The sequence below is a fragment of the Mauremys mutica genome, chromosome 1 (assembly GCF_020497125.1).
Source record: "Mauremys mutica isolate MM-2020 ecotype Southern chromosome 1, ASM2049712v1, whole genome shotgun sequence".
Taxonomy (NCBI): Eukaryota; Metazoa; Chordata; order Testudines; family Geoemydidae; genus Mauremys; species Mauremys mutica.
The window spans coordinates 22,647,921-22,665,486 of record NC_059072.1 but is presented as its reverse complement, the minus strand read 5'-3'; the positions used below and the strand labels follow the sequence as shown (position 1 = coordinate 22,665,486).

At 41.6% G+C, this 17,566-nt stretch overlaps 1 protein-coding gene across 2 annotated transcripts in view; it reads right to left on the bottom strand.

Annotated features, from left to right (window-relative positions):
- Positions 1 to 9,863, bottom strand: part of SEMA3C (semaphorin 3C) — a 163,793-nt gene extending 153,930 nt beyond the window's left edge. The window contains exon 1 of one of the 2 annotated variants that reach the window (XM_044987190.1): positions 9,822 to 9,863. The gene's annotated coding sequence lies outside the window, so the exon portion shown is untranslated. Of the gene's footprint in view, positions 1 to 166; positions 454 to 9,821 lie in introns of those variants that run through there. The other variant, XM_044987180.1, reaches the window with a different exon arrangement.
- Positions 9,864 to 17,566: the final 7,703 nt, after the last annotated feature.

The window sequence follows — 17,566 nt, the reverse complement described above, 5'->3', positions numbered from 1 at the left end:
ATTCCAGAATTACTCTCTGCACGTCAAATCACCCACTGCAAGAAAAATAAGGATTATGCAGTTGGGAAAAAAACAGCATTGTAATTAACGATGAGCTGTGGCAAAATTCAGCAATCACTTTTCACATCTATGACAGTGGTGAAAGAGAACTTTCAATCATGCTTACCCAGCTACTGACTGAAGGGATCAGCAGCGCAATGCCATCAAATTTCTATCCGCTCCTTTTACCAGAACACTTTAATTCCAAACCTGGCTCATCGCAGAAAACCTTTTCCTCCTGGCAGTTGCAAACGTACTCCTAGTTTCTTTGTAAAATAATCCTTATTGCTATCAGGCACCGGGAGCTCTTCTCCCCATTCCTTAATTAAGCACCTAAGAGTGAATGGAAAGTAGCTGAGCTCTGCCGGTGAAAGCTTTGGTTTCCAATTACAGTCACCACTCCCTCTGGTCCTACTGCCCTCCCAGCAACCGCTTTACAGAGGCAGCTAACCCAAGGCTGGAATACATCATTAGCTGAGCAAATCGGGGCCGATCTCATAAATATTGTAGAGGCCACACCCATAAGGAAGAGAGTGAGACACAGAAAGAAAGGGAGAGGGAGAGAGGGAGAGACAGTAACAGGGAAAGGCGCCGAAACGCAGAGAGGTGAAGTCAGGGAAAGAAATCCTGGATTGTGCAACATAAAGATGCCAGCTCACAAAATCAGTTTGCTTCACGCTGCCTGTAGAGGAGTCAGTGCCTAGCAGGGTGGCTCAAGTGGGTTTCGTACAGTACTTGGAAAGCAGGCAGACCCACTTTGGTCATAAATATGGAACTGCACCATGCTTTTTAAGTGGAAAAAAATGATTAAATCCTTTTAAGGAAAATATTTTTCTGTGCAGGATTCCAGGGCTGATTCTCCAGGACACTCCTTATACACGCATGCCAAAGAAATAGCCAAGTTTAGTTTCCACAGCATGCCCGTGAGCCGAGCTACCTTTGAATTAGAGAACAATCCCTGTTCTGTTTATGACGGCTATTGTTTCCTATTACTATCTCCTCTGCACCCTGCAGCGAGTATTGTCTGTGACCCCTCTACAAACGGACTTTCTTCTTTTCTTCCTCCTCCCGGCTAACACTCCTTTAACTCCACCCTACCTGCCTCAAAGGAATTTATTCCGCACTACAACCTTACATAGAAAGGTTATTGTGAGCGTTCAGATCCTGCAAACCGAAGTGGTTCAAGCCAAGGAGAGGACTCCAAGTCAGAGTCACACAACGTGCTTTGATGTTCATGTTAAAAATGCAATTCTGTCAAGAGCCAGACGTATAAAGGCTCGGGGACTGGGTCTCAGCGCTGAGATTAACAGCACTTGCTGGAGAGGGATTACAACATATTAAAACCCAGCAGAGGTCGCCATACAGAGGGGAAGAGGACAGGGAGGAAAAACTAAACATTTGATTGGGAGGAAAAAATTGGTGCAAAATCTGATTCTTGTAAGAGTGCCTTTCTCTTTAAACCTTTAAATGGGGTGAGAATGGAGTTTATAACAGGGGCAGATGATAGCACTGATTAGACCCAGCTAGATGAGTGTTATGAATATTAAAAATAAAGGTTGTGTAGATAGCTCCAAATATTTTGACCAGGGTAAAATTTTCAAAAGCACCTAAGTGATAGACATGCCTAAATCCTGTTCAGAGAAAGTCTCCCCTTCAATGGGACTTAGGTACTTTTGCAAATGTTACCCAAGGTGTTTTAAAAACCCATGTATTAAAATACAAGCGTTATCAGATTCTCAGATGAGGCTCTGGCACATCGTGTAGACATGTAGACATGCTCTGTGCAAGATTTCCCTGAACTCTTTTGGGAGTACCCCTGTACAATCAGCCTGACCTGCAGACCCAGACACTTCTGAGCTAAGATTGCCATTCTTCCAAGTGAGTCTGCTCTATGCCCAAATCTATGCAGTGCAGACTCCAGAAGGGAGCATTGTTACAGCAACACTTCAGGGGAGCACTTTAGTAATGCTCTTCTAAAACAGGAGGGGAGGGCTGAATTCAGGAAATGCCACCTAGATTTTTGCCCCCCAAAATGTTAATTTTAACCACACAAAGAAAAACCCACAAAAAATGTGACCAACCAGGATCATCAATACACCAGCCTACCCCATTATACCTTTGGTAAAAGGGAACTGAGGAAAATTTTCAAATGTAAGTTGCTCTTAGCCTTAGCTGGAGTCAGTTGCACATCTCAGGATTTTCACGTGTGGACACAAAGGATCCATGTGGCTACCTGTGTTCTTTTTAAAAAAATGTTAGCACAGTTAGAGATCCAAATATCAGATGTAGCATGCAGGAAAAGTACATGGATTTCTGACACTCCCTTGAGGACTCTGGGTTCATAAAGCAACAAATGAACTATAAGAAGAGATCTGAACACAGAACTTTAATCAGGGAGGTGTAATCTTGTTATGAAAGGGGAACTACGCTTATTTCAGAAATCAAAATGCAAATCTAAGTGTGAACAACCATGCTATATTTATTTACTTGCTTTATTCATTGTGTGCGTGTGAGAGAGAGGAGGAACGAGCTGATTAACAGTTAATCGTTAACTTCACACCATATTTTAAAACTCCACACATCTGCAATGAGTGAAATGGTTAAAGTTGTATTTTAACTGTATTGCACTAAATAGCATTTGTTAGTGTCAAGCTCAGACAGTGGAATGGAAATTACTTTTCCAAACTATGAGGTGGGGTTGGAGTAGTTACTGGAATGAAGCAGGCCTCTGAGCGAAATGAAAGGTATGCAACACGCTTGCTTTCCTGGCTGAGGATTTTAAAGCCAAACACAGAGATACAAATGTCTGAACAGGGGCCCGATTCTGCAGATCAGTATTGATGATTTATATCATCCACACTGCATGGTAGCTGCTTTAAAGCCCACTTGCGATCTCACATACACCACGTTTACCATGGTACAACACTGCGGACTTGAATGGAGTTACTCCAGGTTCATTATTATCTATGTCAGAACAGAATCACATCTTGATCCTTGCCTCAGATTATTCATAGTCTAAGGTCCTAATTCCTACTAAGAGATCTGTCTGGGCAAACCCTCATGTCCGCACCGAGCATGCTGAGAACCTGCTGACTTAGGTCCAAGGTTTCACCCATGCAGAATCAAAGGGCAATTTAAGGCATACCACACCTAATGATAGCAGCAAATAATAAGGGGATAGGTAGAAGGGGAGGGCAAGGGTAGAACATACAAGTTATATCCCTTTTCTTTACTCTGTCTTGTCTATTTAAGTTGTAAACGCTTTGGGGGCAAGACTGCCACTTATTCTCTGTTTGTACAGTGCGTAAAACAATGGGGCCCCACTCTTCGTTATCATTTAGAATTGATTATGTTTGCAAAATGGAATAAAGGTGGTGAAAGGGTTAAAGGAGACCAGCAGAATGGGTGAAGGGCAATACTGTTTTAGGGGATGATGATGCAGAGTAGAAGCAGAAAGGTGGTGATGGAGAAAAGGAGGACAGGGTAGTGGTAAGAAGCAGGTGGCTGAATTACAAGTGGTATAATTGGATTGGATCGGCAGGAAAGAAGCTATTAAGAATATCAAGAGGTGCAGCAATCAGTTTCCGTTCTAACATAAACACTGACTCTCAAATCAGATTAGATCAAATGCCAGCTATGATAAAAGACACAATCATTAGCTGATAAAGACACAGTAAAATTACCATCAAGCACAATCCGTTGCTGGCAGTAAAACGAAAAACAATTGCATATCCCGCCAGTGGCCAGAGCCTAAGTGACAAGAGTGAGTGAGGTCAGCTTCCCTCTCTATTATTGCTCACACATCAGTGGAGCATCAGAGCTCCTCACTGAAATACGGGATCATCAGGTGGACGGTTCAGAACTGATCTCCCATCGGTTCTGTCCTTTCTTCCCCAGCCAGGAGAGATTTGCAGCGTGTGAAATATATCTATTTGTGGTGTGATAAAGCTGTGTCAAAGGGTTTTTTTTCCTGAAGGCAGCAAGATCCAGTGTCATTCAACTTCTTATTCCCGAGAGTGCAGGAGACTATGAGGATACAGCCACTGCTGATGTATGTGGTGGCTCTGAATGTGATTGGGTTTGTGTTTTTTAACAGACCTAATAAGTTAGCACTCCTTTGCTGGTGGTTAAATTAAGAAGGATTTGAATAACGAGGGCACACCAGAGATGGCTCTTGACTAAAGGAGGAACTAAGAAAGTATTCAGAATATGGTGGTGGAGGAATACAAAAGATACAGTATTTGTATTATGGAGGTATTTTGAGTCCTCAACTAATATCTGGACCCCATTGTGCTGGGAGCGAGACAGGCAGTTCATGGAGGAGCTTATGAACTAAATAGACAAGACAGAAAGGGTGAGAAGGAAAATAGGTGCACAGAGCATTGTGGTGACTTGCCTGAGGTCACATAACAGATCAGTGCCAGAACTGGAAATAGATCCCAAATTTCCCAAGTGCCAGCATAGTGCCCTGTTCACTAGACCATACCACAGAAGGCCGAGCCACCCCAAAGGGAATATTATCACTCTGTATGAAGGGGATTTTTTGGTGCAACTATTCCAACATTATTTTGCAACTATCAATAGTTATAGAACATTTTCAGCCACTTATGTTTAAAAGGACTTGTGAATTGTTTTCAATTCATTTTTGGTTTGAAACACACTCCTAAACACCTGAATAGAGAACGCTTTCCTCTACCTTAATATAACAAGCACGGTTGCCTCAGGCCTCAGCCCCACTCTCTGCCTTTCCCCACCTTCCTTCTCATTTTGATTGGGAAAGGCCACCTTTGGTTCCTTTCACTGTCTGTGTACCAGGTCCAGGGCCAGCTCCAGACACCAGCACAGCAAGCAGGTGCTTGGGGCGGCCAATGGAGAGGGGCTTGTTTGATTACTGCCCAACCACGAGTGGCGCAAGCTCCCTAAAAGTGGGGGGCCATCAGGGCCCAAGCTGTGGGCCCACCCACCTGAGGCCCCACCCCCATGCCCCCCATCCCCCTGAACTCCCTCCCTTGCGCCACCCCTTCTCCCCAAGACCCAGCTCTCTGCTCACTCCTCTCCCTTCCCCCTGTCACTTCTCCTTACGGCATAGCCCTCCCACTTTTAAAAGTGATGGGGTCATGGCCCCCTGGTTGCCCCTGTGCCCAGCACACACCAGGGTGGAGTTCTCATGCTGTTAAGTTTTCTGTAAGGAATTTAAGCAGCAGGAAGAATATAATTGCCAAAATCTGCTCACAGTTACAGTTGTGCAACTCCAGATTAACTTCATTAAGGGCGTGATGCAAAGCTTTCAGTCTCTATGGCATTTGAGTTATTCTTTTTACATCAAAGAAACTGACGGAAGAATTTGCCTCAGTACTTGAAATCTGGAGGACATTCTTTGTTCCCAGCAGATTATCATAATGTGTCCTTTTACATTCCTTAAGAAGGATCCTGTATTGTTTGGTATGTATCAAGGTTTGTCTTTGGAATAAAAGCATTATTCAAATTGTATTTTATGGATGTTGCAGCTTCAGTTTTGATCTCTTCATTGCTGTATTGTTCTGAACCCACTGAGTTCTTCCAAGGCACCAGACAAGATAAACTTCAAATGCTGTATGTGTTGTACATTAATGTGATTGCTCTTTCTCTCTCCTTATACATATTTATAAAAATGTCTTTGAATGCTGATGTGTGAGAGGGACAGTTATTTCTTTTATTCCACCAGGCCCTCAATGCAATAGATACTTTGAAAGATAGTTCAAATCATTTTTGCAGGATAGCAAATTATTGAATTCTACTTGAGCAAACTAGTCCCATGGGCTCCATTGGTACTTCTTGCATGAGTAAAGTGAGCATGCTTTGATCCTGTACAATGCAAGCCTTTGAGGCTAGATCCAGTGTCCACTGAAGTTAATGGGAGTATCTCCAGTCACTTGAATAGGCATTGTTTTTGGCCCTAGGACACCAGAAGGGGTATAGGCTAATATTTAAAATGAACTAGGAATGGCGGTAGCCCATATACCACAAGCTATATCCAGGCAAAACTTCCATTTGCCTCAAGGGTTGTTTTATTAACTGAATGAGGACTCAATAAGTCCAAAGAGTCTGACATAAAACATTCATTTATCCATTGTTGTGTAGTAAGATGACATCTATTGTCTAATCCTGCATTTCTTGCTTGCTCAAACTTAACATTGACTTCAGTAGATTTGGTGCATAAGGAATCTAGCATTGGATCCATGGTATCATTATGAATTAAGCTTCAGAGTTCTCTAATACAATGAGAAATTTCTGCAGCTTTAAATTAGGCCTTGGCTTCCTGTTCAAAGAATCTCAATTGAGTGAGTCTACTTTTAATTCCCCTCCTCCCCCCCGCCACACGCACACAATATAAGCACTTCATTAAATATTTGTCTCCCCGCCCCGCCATCTCTCTCTCCCTCTCCCCAGAACAGCTGTTAACTGAACATTGATATGTATTTATTAACAGCAGGTTGATTTATGCCAAAAAGACAAAAAATAATCTATATTTTGGACGGCAGCCAGAGTACAATATCCTTTCCTTGGTTACACCTTCATCAGTAAGAATCAGTTATTCAGTGTCAGTAGGAAGAAAAGCAAAAGACAGGACAGATAAGAAATGTTTCTTAAAGGCTTTTTCCTGTAACATCAACATTTCTAAAAGGTTAAAATTTGTTTGTGGAAAACCAAAGCTATTGCAACATACTGTAAAGGAGCTCTAATGCAATTAGATATAAATGTATTTTATGTTAGGATTTCAGCACATTTTTTTTATTTACTCCTCATAGTTTATTTACCTTCTGAACATCTCCAGAATCAGTAATAGTAGTTTGTTTTTAGGAACCATTAAAGTATTTATATAAACCTTCCCATTTCCTCTGCAAAAACAAACCTTGCTCAGTTGGCCCAGAATGCTGATCAAGAAGCCATAGAAAGAGTTTTCCATCCTATCTAGACAAGTAGTAGTTATAATACTTTGGTTTTCTTCACAGATTTCAAATAAGTGGAAAAAAGTAGGGATTTGTGCATGTTATCACTTATTACTGTTATGCAATGCACAGCATATTTGACTTTTTCTTCATTTTTTTTCCTGTAAAGTTTATTTAGTTTACTGGAATGTGAAATCAGAATTGGAATGACCTCAGAAAGCTGAATTTTGGGGAGACCTAAGTTTTGCCATAAGAGGGCATTGTTTATGCACTTTGAATAGAACATTCATCTTGCCCTATTCGCGTACATTTTAAAGGATGACAATGCCCAACACTCATTGGTCACTGGAGGGAAAATGTTGATGTCTTTGTAGATTGAATATCAATCCTGCCCTTTGCACCCATTAACATGTTGGGAGTCTGGCATAATTAATAGGACAGACATAGATCCTTTACCTTTGAGTTTGCTTCCTAGATATATTGAAAACACATGGGAAAACCAGGGAAGAGGCAAGGCACTCTTGCTGCAGCTGAGGGCTTGTCTACACCTACAACATTGCAGGGGCTCAGCTGTACTGTGCAGCTGCACTGCTATAAGGGTTAGTGAAGACGCTACCTATGGTGACCGGAGAGCTTCTCATGTCAGAGTAGGTACCCCACCTCCCCGAGAGGTGGTAGCTATGTCGACGGGAGAAGCCCTCCAATCAGCACCAGGGATTTTCCATACCCTGGAGCAACGTAGATATACTGACAGTCTGTTAGTCTTTAAGGTGTCACTGGACTCCTCATTGTTTTTATACTGACATAAGTGGGTAGTGTAGACCAAGCCTTAGAGATCGCCATTGGAAAAGTCAAAATTCAAAACATCAAGTTTTACCTATGGCCCCTTTTCAGGAAGGGTGGGTGCTTAAGCAGACACTTAACATTAAACACTTATTTCAGACCCATTGAAAGCCCATGCTCAAGTATTGTCTTTAATTGGGGTCAATATTTCCTACTTAGATACAAATGTTCAGTTTCAGGCTAGAAAAAATGTAACGTACAACATAAGGTTTCAGACCAGGAGTAACAGTTGTTGTTTTGCCTTTACTAACTTCCTAAAACATCCATTTAGCAGATAGAGGTAATGAAAGAAAAAAAAAGTTTTTATAATCCCCCCTCACACACATTTCTCCAAATAGAGTTTACAATATAATTCCACAGGCCATGAAGTTTACAGTTTGAACAGAACTGTCGAAGTATTTCAATTTCAAATTAAATCAACTAAGTTGTCTAATGAAAAACCACCTGGTGCACAACTGCAGTAAATTACTAATATGGAGGTGTAAGGACATCCATATTTTCATAACAGTAGTCAGTTATGCCCTGATGATGTTCTAGAAGGCACAGAGTGATCTTTATGCCAGGTGGAACTCCAATGCAGCCAGTACATTAAACTAGGGAGAAATTTGTCTCATTGTGTCAGCTGTTATGGGCTTAACCCAAAACCCTCTGAAGACAACGGAAATATTCCTGTTAAATTCACTCGGCCAAAGCCCTGAATCGGGCCCTGTAGGCTAAAAGGTTAAAGCTTCCTCCTTTTAAAACAAGAAAACTCACTACAGAGATTAACATGCTGTGTACGAACATCCTTGAAAGAACTGTTGTGGTTTTGGCATCAGTCATGCACTCTACTGCGCGCAGGCACAAAGGTGAATCATGCACTCAGTTACAGGATTGAGGCTACAGACCATAAACTGCCTGAAGCAGTGATTGTCCTTATTTTAGCCTTGTGTAGTACAGGTGCTGAACAACAAATAGAGTGGACTTAGCAATAATAATAAGTTAATATTAGGAAGGGTCATCTTGCTTAAAAAATATCTGTTTTCAGGTAATGCTAAGGCCCAATTCAAACCAACACCAGAAAGAAATTTCAATTAAGGCACAAACACTTGTCTGAGAAAAGCAAAATGTGTTGTCAATGTTGCAAATAACATCAAACATACTGTATGCTCTGCAATATCCTGGCACAGTGGGATAAATTAAGGGTGTATTTAAATCTGGTGGCTTGAACACTGTTATTATGTAGCAAAGAGTCCTGTGGCACCTTATAGACTAACAGACATATTGGAGCATGAGCTTTCTTGGGTGAATACCCACTTCGTCGCATCCGATGCAGTGGGTATTCACCCATGAAAGCTCACGCTCCAATATGTCTGTTAGTCTATAAGATGCCACAGGACTCTTTGCTGCTTTTACAGATCCAGACTAACATGGCTTCCCCTCTGATACTTGTTCTTACGTGTTTATTACACCATATCTAGCTTTGTATTTCATTGTCCTCTTTTCTAAAATTCTCTTATTTACAATGTGATTTCCTCCTCTCATTCACTTTCACAAAGAAGCATGTGGCTGAACAATCTGACTTTTGACAAGCAGAATACAAGTTACTCTAAGATAGGTTTGGATTTTGACCAGCCTGTCAGGTCTGTTTCCCCCACCAAGGACAATTCACACTGTGAAATCCGGACTGGTATATAACTGAGAAATACAAAAGTCCATCATTTATTAATGCTGCGCAGGATGGAATTTGGTTACTTTGGCCTAAAACAGATCTAATTTTATGAGGGTTCCACTATCAGAATTATCTACAAACAAATTTTGTCTGGAAAACATTCAGTATCTCCAACAGGATATTTAAATTTAAGTGTATTTCACTTCTTCATTTTATGCTTATTTTATTGATAGTTGAAGGGCCTAATTTTCAGCTGACGAAAAAAAGAGTGCAGCTCTATTTACATCAATGGAGCTACATTGATTTAAACCAGCTGATGATCTAGCTTGAAGGATACTATTAGATCATCAAGTACATACCTATGCAAGGACTGGATACAGATCCCAGGAGTGGACATATCAGTTGATACCATCACTGTCTGTGAAAAATGAAAAATATTTTTCTTATCTATGGAATCCTGCATTATGACTTCATAGGTTTTCCACAATCATTCTGGTGTAGGATGAATGCCAGGATTTCTGTGCACTATATCAGGTAACAAGATCTGAAATGACAAGCTACATTACGGGCCCAGGACCAACGTGCAAACAGTCATCAGCAACAGATTTAGTATGCTTATTTGTGCGAGATTAGAATCATAGGACTCAATCCTTGTAGTGATAGACTCAAAGAGCTCAACCTATTTAATTTAACAAAGATAAAGTTAAGGGGTGAGTTCTCTCAAGCAGTCCTGGGCCAAGTTCCAGAATGTCATAGGCTTATTTTGTCTATAATGTTATACAAATCTATTTGGTCTCTGTCAATATCTCAGAGATGCAGCATACAGAATATGTAAGAGGCATATCTTCAGAGCAAGAAGAGACCTGAGTCTGGAAAACCTGGTTACAACAGAATCTATGTGTTTACTGCAAAAAAAAGAGTCTCCCCTACTCTAGTCATCCAAATAACATCATGGAATAATCAAGGTTTTTTGCACTCCCTTTTGGCTGCTTCCTGCAAACATTCAGAAGAACAATTCTTATACTTTTAAAGCAAAAGTATCGTGAACATTTGTGACACTATGTGTTTCTGACAGAAGTGTTTGCTCAACCATCCTGAAGCAGCCCCTTACTTACTGGGCCTCTTTGACTCTTTACAAGAGCTACAGTCAGCCAATCAAAGAGCAGAAACAATACCATTTGACTTAGATAACCAATCACAGAGCACAAGTAGTGAATTATGAATGGTGAATACTAAAAGCAATAGTCTTAGCAAATGATTGGCAAGCAATCTATAGGCTAAAATGTTTTTACATAAAAAATGAATAGCTCTGAATAATGAGCAAATTCATAAAAATCAATGTCTATTCACAAACGATCCATGGACAGATAATAGGGCTCAATTTATTGAATACATTTTTCATTCTGAATAGCTTGCCTGCTTCAATTTTCAACTTGTGAAGGATGTTGATTTCCCTGGTGTGGTATCAAAATACACATTAGTTCTTGCACCATTTGCACCCATTTGAAGTTTAGATATGCTAATTCACTTCTTTAACTGTTACAAAAATGATGCTGACAACAAAGCTACTAAAGATATCACTTCGTGTAGCGATGCCTGTGCAAAGTGGATGCAAAACATGGGCAAATCAGAATGGTAAGATTTTAACACTCCCTTTGCACAGGTGTAATAAGAGTAAGGCCCATTGTGTCAGTGTTTCTAATTAAAATATCATTCACACTGGTTCTTCAGTTTCCTTGTCTCAGGAAAATAAACTTCCAGCATACATTTCCATCAATGCATCTTTTGTGGTGGTAGTGATTTTTGGTTACACAAACACAGAGAATATGTATGCAGATCAATTTCCATCTACATGTTATACACGCAGTCCCATAGAGATACTCCTCCATGTTTATTCCACCCAGAAGGATTTTTTTCATGGGATGATACTAGGAAAATTCCAAGGTGAAAACTTGAGAGTTTTCCTCCCCATCTCAGTCAACTCCTGTGAGCAGGGAGGGTGATCTGGCTTAACATCAATACCAGATAGACTGCAAATCCATGCTAGCAGTCCCTTGCTGTAGAGGAATTCAGTACCGTAAATCTAAGCTAGCCCACATCTAGTTATTACCACAGCCTCTGAAGAGGTCAGAGAAATAAAAGAAACTTTGTATAGCATTATAGATTTTTAAATGCAACCAGATAAACATGATGATTAATGAAACATCCTGCCCTTTTAACCATTAGTGTCAAAATAAATTCAAAGCCTTTATTATTGAATGCTCACAGACAATCCCATCTACTCAAATGGAACCTTTTAAATAATATTGCTGCATAAATCACCTCTATTTAAAATCCAAAATTTATTTTATCAATCTCTCTCTCAGTATGAGACAACCTCATCTTCTGGGCTAACAGAACATGATGTGCCAGTTGTGGAACACCCTGATCAGCAATGTATAATTTACAGAATTTGCTTATCTGTCTAATCTAAGTACTTAGCTATTTCTAGAACATTGCTCACCCTAGTACCTAAGTTTAGGTGCACATGCTATTATTGTGCAATTTTAATTTAGGATTGCGATTCAGGTGGAAAAAAAATATGTGCCAGACTATTCTATCACTGCCTGTTGAGAAATCTCACTGCTACTGCTTAAAGGAAGTGAGCTAAAGAATGTGGGCCAGATCCTTAGCGGGTGGAAATGGGCACAGCTTCCCCAGCGTCAGTGGACCTATGTGCATTTACACCCGCTGAGGATCTGGCCTAGTGTATCTAATGTTCAGAGTAGTAAATTCAGATCTCAGCATTACAAAATGCTCAGGTTTCAGGTGACTTTTTTGTTAAGACAAGTCAGCTGGCCCACGGGCATAGCGCTGGCGGCATCATGCTGCTCTGCTGTTTCACTTCCAAACCCACGTCTGTTGTGCATTTGGCATTCTCAAGCCTTTGGAAAAAGCAAAACAGGCATATATCCTGACTGTATGAAGAATGCTACAATGTTGACTGGCAGAGGTGGTAGCCCTTAAAAATGGGCCAGTTTTACCAAAAGCAGGTGTCTTCAGTATCTACAGTGTTCCCTTGAATTTCTCTGTACTTACCATAGGAAATACTTCATATACTTCAAATATTGAGGTTATCAGCAGATGCCTATATAAGGCCAAATAATTAAGAGCTAATAATGCTGTGTAACACAGAACAGTCTCATTTAAGACAACAGAACTACTTATGTAAGTAAGTGCTCATCAGCACAGAAAGGGTTACAGAATCAAGCCCACAGTTACCTAGGGCAATTGGCAGGATTTTTAAGACCATCAAAGAATAGTAATTAGATAAAGGGGAAAAAACTGTCCTGATGAGGTATTGTTTCATCAAGAGAATATACAGTATATTAGAACTTGGATTATTTCTTAAATTGAGGTATGTAAGCAGATATTATGGGATAAACAGACAATGCATAACGTAGCTGACTATAATCTGACCAAACAAATATTTATGGGCATAAACCAAGATCCACAATATTCATTTTATTATCTTTTATGTCTCAGTCAATTAGCAGGTTACCTTTGCTTGAGGTTAACATGAGTGACTAGTTCTTTTGCATTTGTACTCTGTTGCTCATGTTGTTTTTCCCCTCAGCAATGTATTTTATATACAGTAGGCACAATCAGGAAGTCTATTCACTCTTTAGATAAAGTGTGGACTTTCATTGGAGTCTTACCTGATTATGGCGTGAGTATGGGCTTGAGGTCTGATCTCAACCTCTGAATGACCAACCTTAATGATTCAGAGATAAAATAATACAATAGAAAAATGATCTGGGCATTTGAAAATGCTGTGATCCATCATATGAGCGAACTATTCATGAAGATAATAGGGTGGAGTGAAGATAACAGGGTGGCATGATTCTTACCACACTCAAACACACATTCTCCACTGTGAACTCATGAAATTCAGCATGTGATATTGAATATGTCTTCTATTGCTACCTTAAAAATAGCTGGGGCTGTGGTAAAGTTGTGTGATCCAGTGTGATTCTGGGAGTTTGGATGAATGCACGCTGGGATTAAAGCAGCCTTAAAAGGAGGGAACGTGAAATCCAGATTTATGCTTCTCATGTCCAGTTGAAAATGAAATACAATCAAAATTCAGTTTTGGTTCAATGTATTGTAATGTGAAAATTGCAATTCTGTCTGTAATGAAATTCTAATGTACAGTGAAGAAACAGAAATTAATTCAGGTAAAGCCTGTGGCCTGTGTAATGCAGGTGGTCAGACTGGATAATGGTCCCTTCTGAAGAAAAAAATAATCAGTAAATAACCTGGCAACAGATTTTTTCCCCACATAATTTGTCCCCTTCTACCCCTACTTCTCTGCATGGGGTTTGCTGAAGTGGTTTCAAATTAAAATAGAGTGGCTAGTGTAGTGAGGCCAAGTGGCCTCTCTCTGAGCCGGAGAGCAAGGGGCCATTACACACCCCTTGGAGGGTGGAGCCTAGATCGTCCCACCCCCCTCGCCTGAAGTACCGGGGCATGGCTGGAAGTATAAAAGGCTGGCCCTGCAGCACAGCTGGGGGAGAGCCAGTGGAGGAGAGGGATGCTCTGCCTGTTCTGCTGCATCCCCAAGAGGAGCCTACACTTCGCTGTTCCCGATTCCCAGATGCTGGTGAGCACTGGCCCAGAATGCCTGCCGCTGTATACCCTGAGGAGCTGGAAGAGGCCTGGAGGCTGCAGATACCAAACCCTGGGGAGGCAGGAAGTAGCCCAGGAGCAGCCGGCTGCAGAGCCAGGGGTGGCTCAGTTGGCGTGTTGCACCTGGATCCCTGCCGATGCTGGGACAGCCAATCCTGCCCCTGCCCCTCCCCCTGCCAGGGCCCTGGGATGGGATATGGTGGAGTAGAGTGGGACCGTGTCCCCCTGTCACCCCACCCTGGGGTAGCTGACTCCCTACAGTGTGCAGGGAAGCTCTAGCTCTGAAGAGGAGCCTCCCTTACTAGTCCTGAAAGACTTTTTATTTGCTGGCTGCCTGAGCCCCGCCCAGGCTAACGCCAGCCACGAGACTGTTGCTTGCTGGCAACCTGAGCCTCTCCAAGCCCAGGATCTGGTTCCCCTGAAAGACTGTTTGTTTGCTGGCTGAAGCCAGCCCTGAGACTGTTTTGCTTGCGGGCCACCTGAGCCTTCTCAAGCCCAGGCCCAGCTCACCTAGAGACTGTTTTGTTTGCTGGCTGCCTGAGCTCTGCCCAGGCCACAGCCAGCCTGGATAGACTCTGTTTAAGGGCTGACTGCTTGAGCTACCCAAACCCAGGGTTAATCCTGACAGGGACTATTAATAACCCAGCCCTATTGTGGGCTCTTGGCTATTTTGCAGACTCAGGTCCTGGCCAAACAGGACCAGCCTGAGTGGCCTCCCTCCGAGCGGGAGAGTGAGACACAATTACAGCTAGACTCACTAAAAAAGGAGGAGGATACCAGACAACCAGACCTGCATGCTTTTTTCTCCCCCTATTTCTTCTGATAATAGAGGATCCACTCTAGACTGAGTTACCGAGTTTTGAGACAGCTCTGAATGCTCAACCGAGACATGCTATGAATAAATGTTCTAACATGGGGCCAGGAGTCTGCATGTGTGTACATGAATAATTGTTTTGTCTCTCTGACTAGGTTGAAGAAACCCATAGCTCCAAATGCTTGCAGCCAGTGCCCCAGACAACAGCAGTCCTCTCCTTTAAGGCTTTGCTCAAACTTTGGATTGCAATCCACTATTAACCATCCAACCTTGCTCTCCCTCCCGTGCCCTTTCTCATATTCCTTTAATGGAAGTCACACTACACTTTAAAGAGTGTAAACATTGGGACTTACCAGAAGTGCGCCAAATGCACTTTTACCACTTTAGTTTTAGATTGCACCTCTTTCCTTTTCATCTATATTGTGACCATATATATTGTATGCTCCTAGGAGTAGGAAACATGCCTTTTTGCTCATGTCTTAAGCTGAATGCACATCAAGGGCACTTGTTTAAATAAACCTGTCTTGATATAGCTTATTATGAAACCAGTGACGTACCAAAGTTTAAAGTGCTACACTCCAGTCTCTCTCTTCCCTGGGTTCCTTTGAAACCAAAGTGAACAGACGGGATCTGATGATGAGTCAAAACAGTCCATACATAGATCATGGGAAGGGTGAGCCCCTGCCAATGGCTCTGTACCTGAAGCTTTGTAGGAGTAGGACAAACAGGTGCTGAAGGAGATGGAGTCCAATCAGGACATAGCAAACATGAACCCATGCTGTGTTTTATGTTATGTGAACAAACCCAGAAAGAACAAAAGTAAGCTCTCTCTGAGAGACCAGATCATAAGTGCATCCGCTCTGTAGGGCACTTGCATCTAAACAAAAAATGGCAGCACAAGAAATATAATCGTCCCTGAACCACATTAACCCAGGATCATGTCTTCTGCATTTGAACACTCCTAACTCACATCCATTGCTAACACAGCAGTGGTGTCTTCCAATCTAGGCTAAGTGCCCTAACACTTGCCATGATGTGCAAACCTAATGTGCTATACAGGTTTAAGCTCCAGCAGGAATATTAAGGTTGCCATCCATTCTGCAGGACACTACACCGTGCCAGAAGTCCTGTTCTTTCTCAGATTCTCTCTCATACAGAGACAGGAATCAGTTACATTTACGAAGACAGAGTGTACAGCCAGGCTAGATTACAGCAGCAGCAGTCTAGCGTTCACTTTAAATGTTGCTTCTACTGTTAGTTAAATAAGTTATTCTAAAGCCTGCCTCATCCTCACAGAAATACTACACCTAAATCCAACTTTGAAAACCAATAGAACCACTGAAGTGCATCCCTACATGGGATAAAATTTATTGGTTTAAAAGTTTGCCAGTAAACAGCTATGGTTCTTAAAACCTCAGTTTAATGGGGGATGGTTATAGGATACAGTGTGACTTGCTAGATCCACTAATCTGTAGGCTACAGAGAGTGTTGCTGGATTCCCTGTTTGCCTGGCATTTGGCTCAAAAGAGGAGGTGTAAATGTTTTATGTTATAATATGTCTGACCTGAAAATTGTCTCTTTTTTCCAGAGCAAAATGTAAAGTTTGTAAGAGGATCCCTTTTATTGCCCTTCACTGCGTAGCCTTAAGAGGGTTGTTTCAGTGTGCAACTGTAGCCTAATGCACCCGGGGCTATGGAATCATGCAGCCAAAGTGCAGGAGCTCTGCAAATGAGGAATAAGAAGTTTGTTTTCTTCAACAAGCTGAATTGGTAATTAAATACATTTCCCTCCAAGTTATTACACATGTCTCAGCATGAGGCTGATAGCTATTGTGCTGTAAAAAGTGCCATCTTTTGGAAGAGATATAAAACTGTCTATTTGTTGTAAGCACTCAGTAGCATATTTAGGGCCAGATTTGAAGAGTGAAGAGCATTCTTGCAGCTCCTATTGACTTGGGGTGTAGAGGCTCAGCATTGTCACAGTAAGACCATTAGCCAGAGCAGGGGTGTTAACCCTATTGTTGCCACCAAATTCCAACTTAGGTAAATGTATTCTTCCTGCAGGTGCCTAAAATTCCCCCTCTGGTTTCAAGTGGCTACATTAGTCTTTGCTTCCATGTCTCAAAATGTGGTATAGTGATTATTGGGGCAGAATGACTCACATGTTCCACCCCAGATGTAGATGCATTGCAGTGAGACCTGAATAGTACTTGTAATACTACAGCACTGAGATGTGCTATATAACTACAACACAGTAGTGCTAGTTTAGTGTAAGTGACCCAGTTATAAAGTAATGATACTAATACTTGTAACATAATATGATATTTTGAGAACAAAGGCCACTAAATGCACAAAGGCATAATGTCTATAGCTGTGATACAGGTTATCACATAAGTGCTTCTCTGCACACAGTTATTTTAAGTATGTATGTATGTATCAGACGAAGTGGGTATTCCCCACGAAAGCTCATGCTCCAAAACGTCTGTTAGTCTATAAGGTGCCACAAGACTCTTTGCTGCTTTTACAGATCCAGACTAACACGGCTACCCCTCTGATACTATGTATGTATAAACACACATGGAAAAAAACAATCTATAGATGGAGTGGAAGGCAGAAAATGACG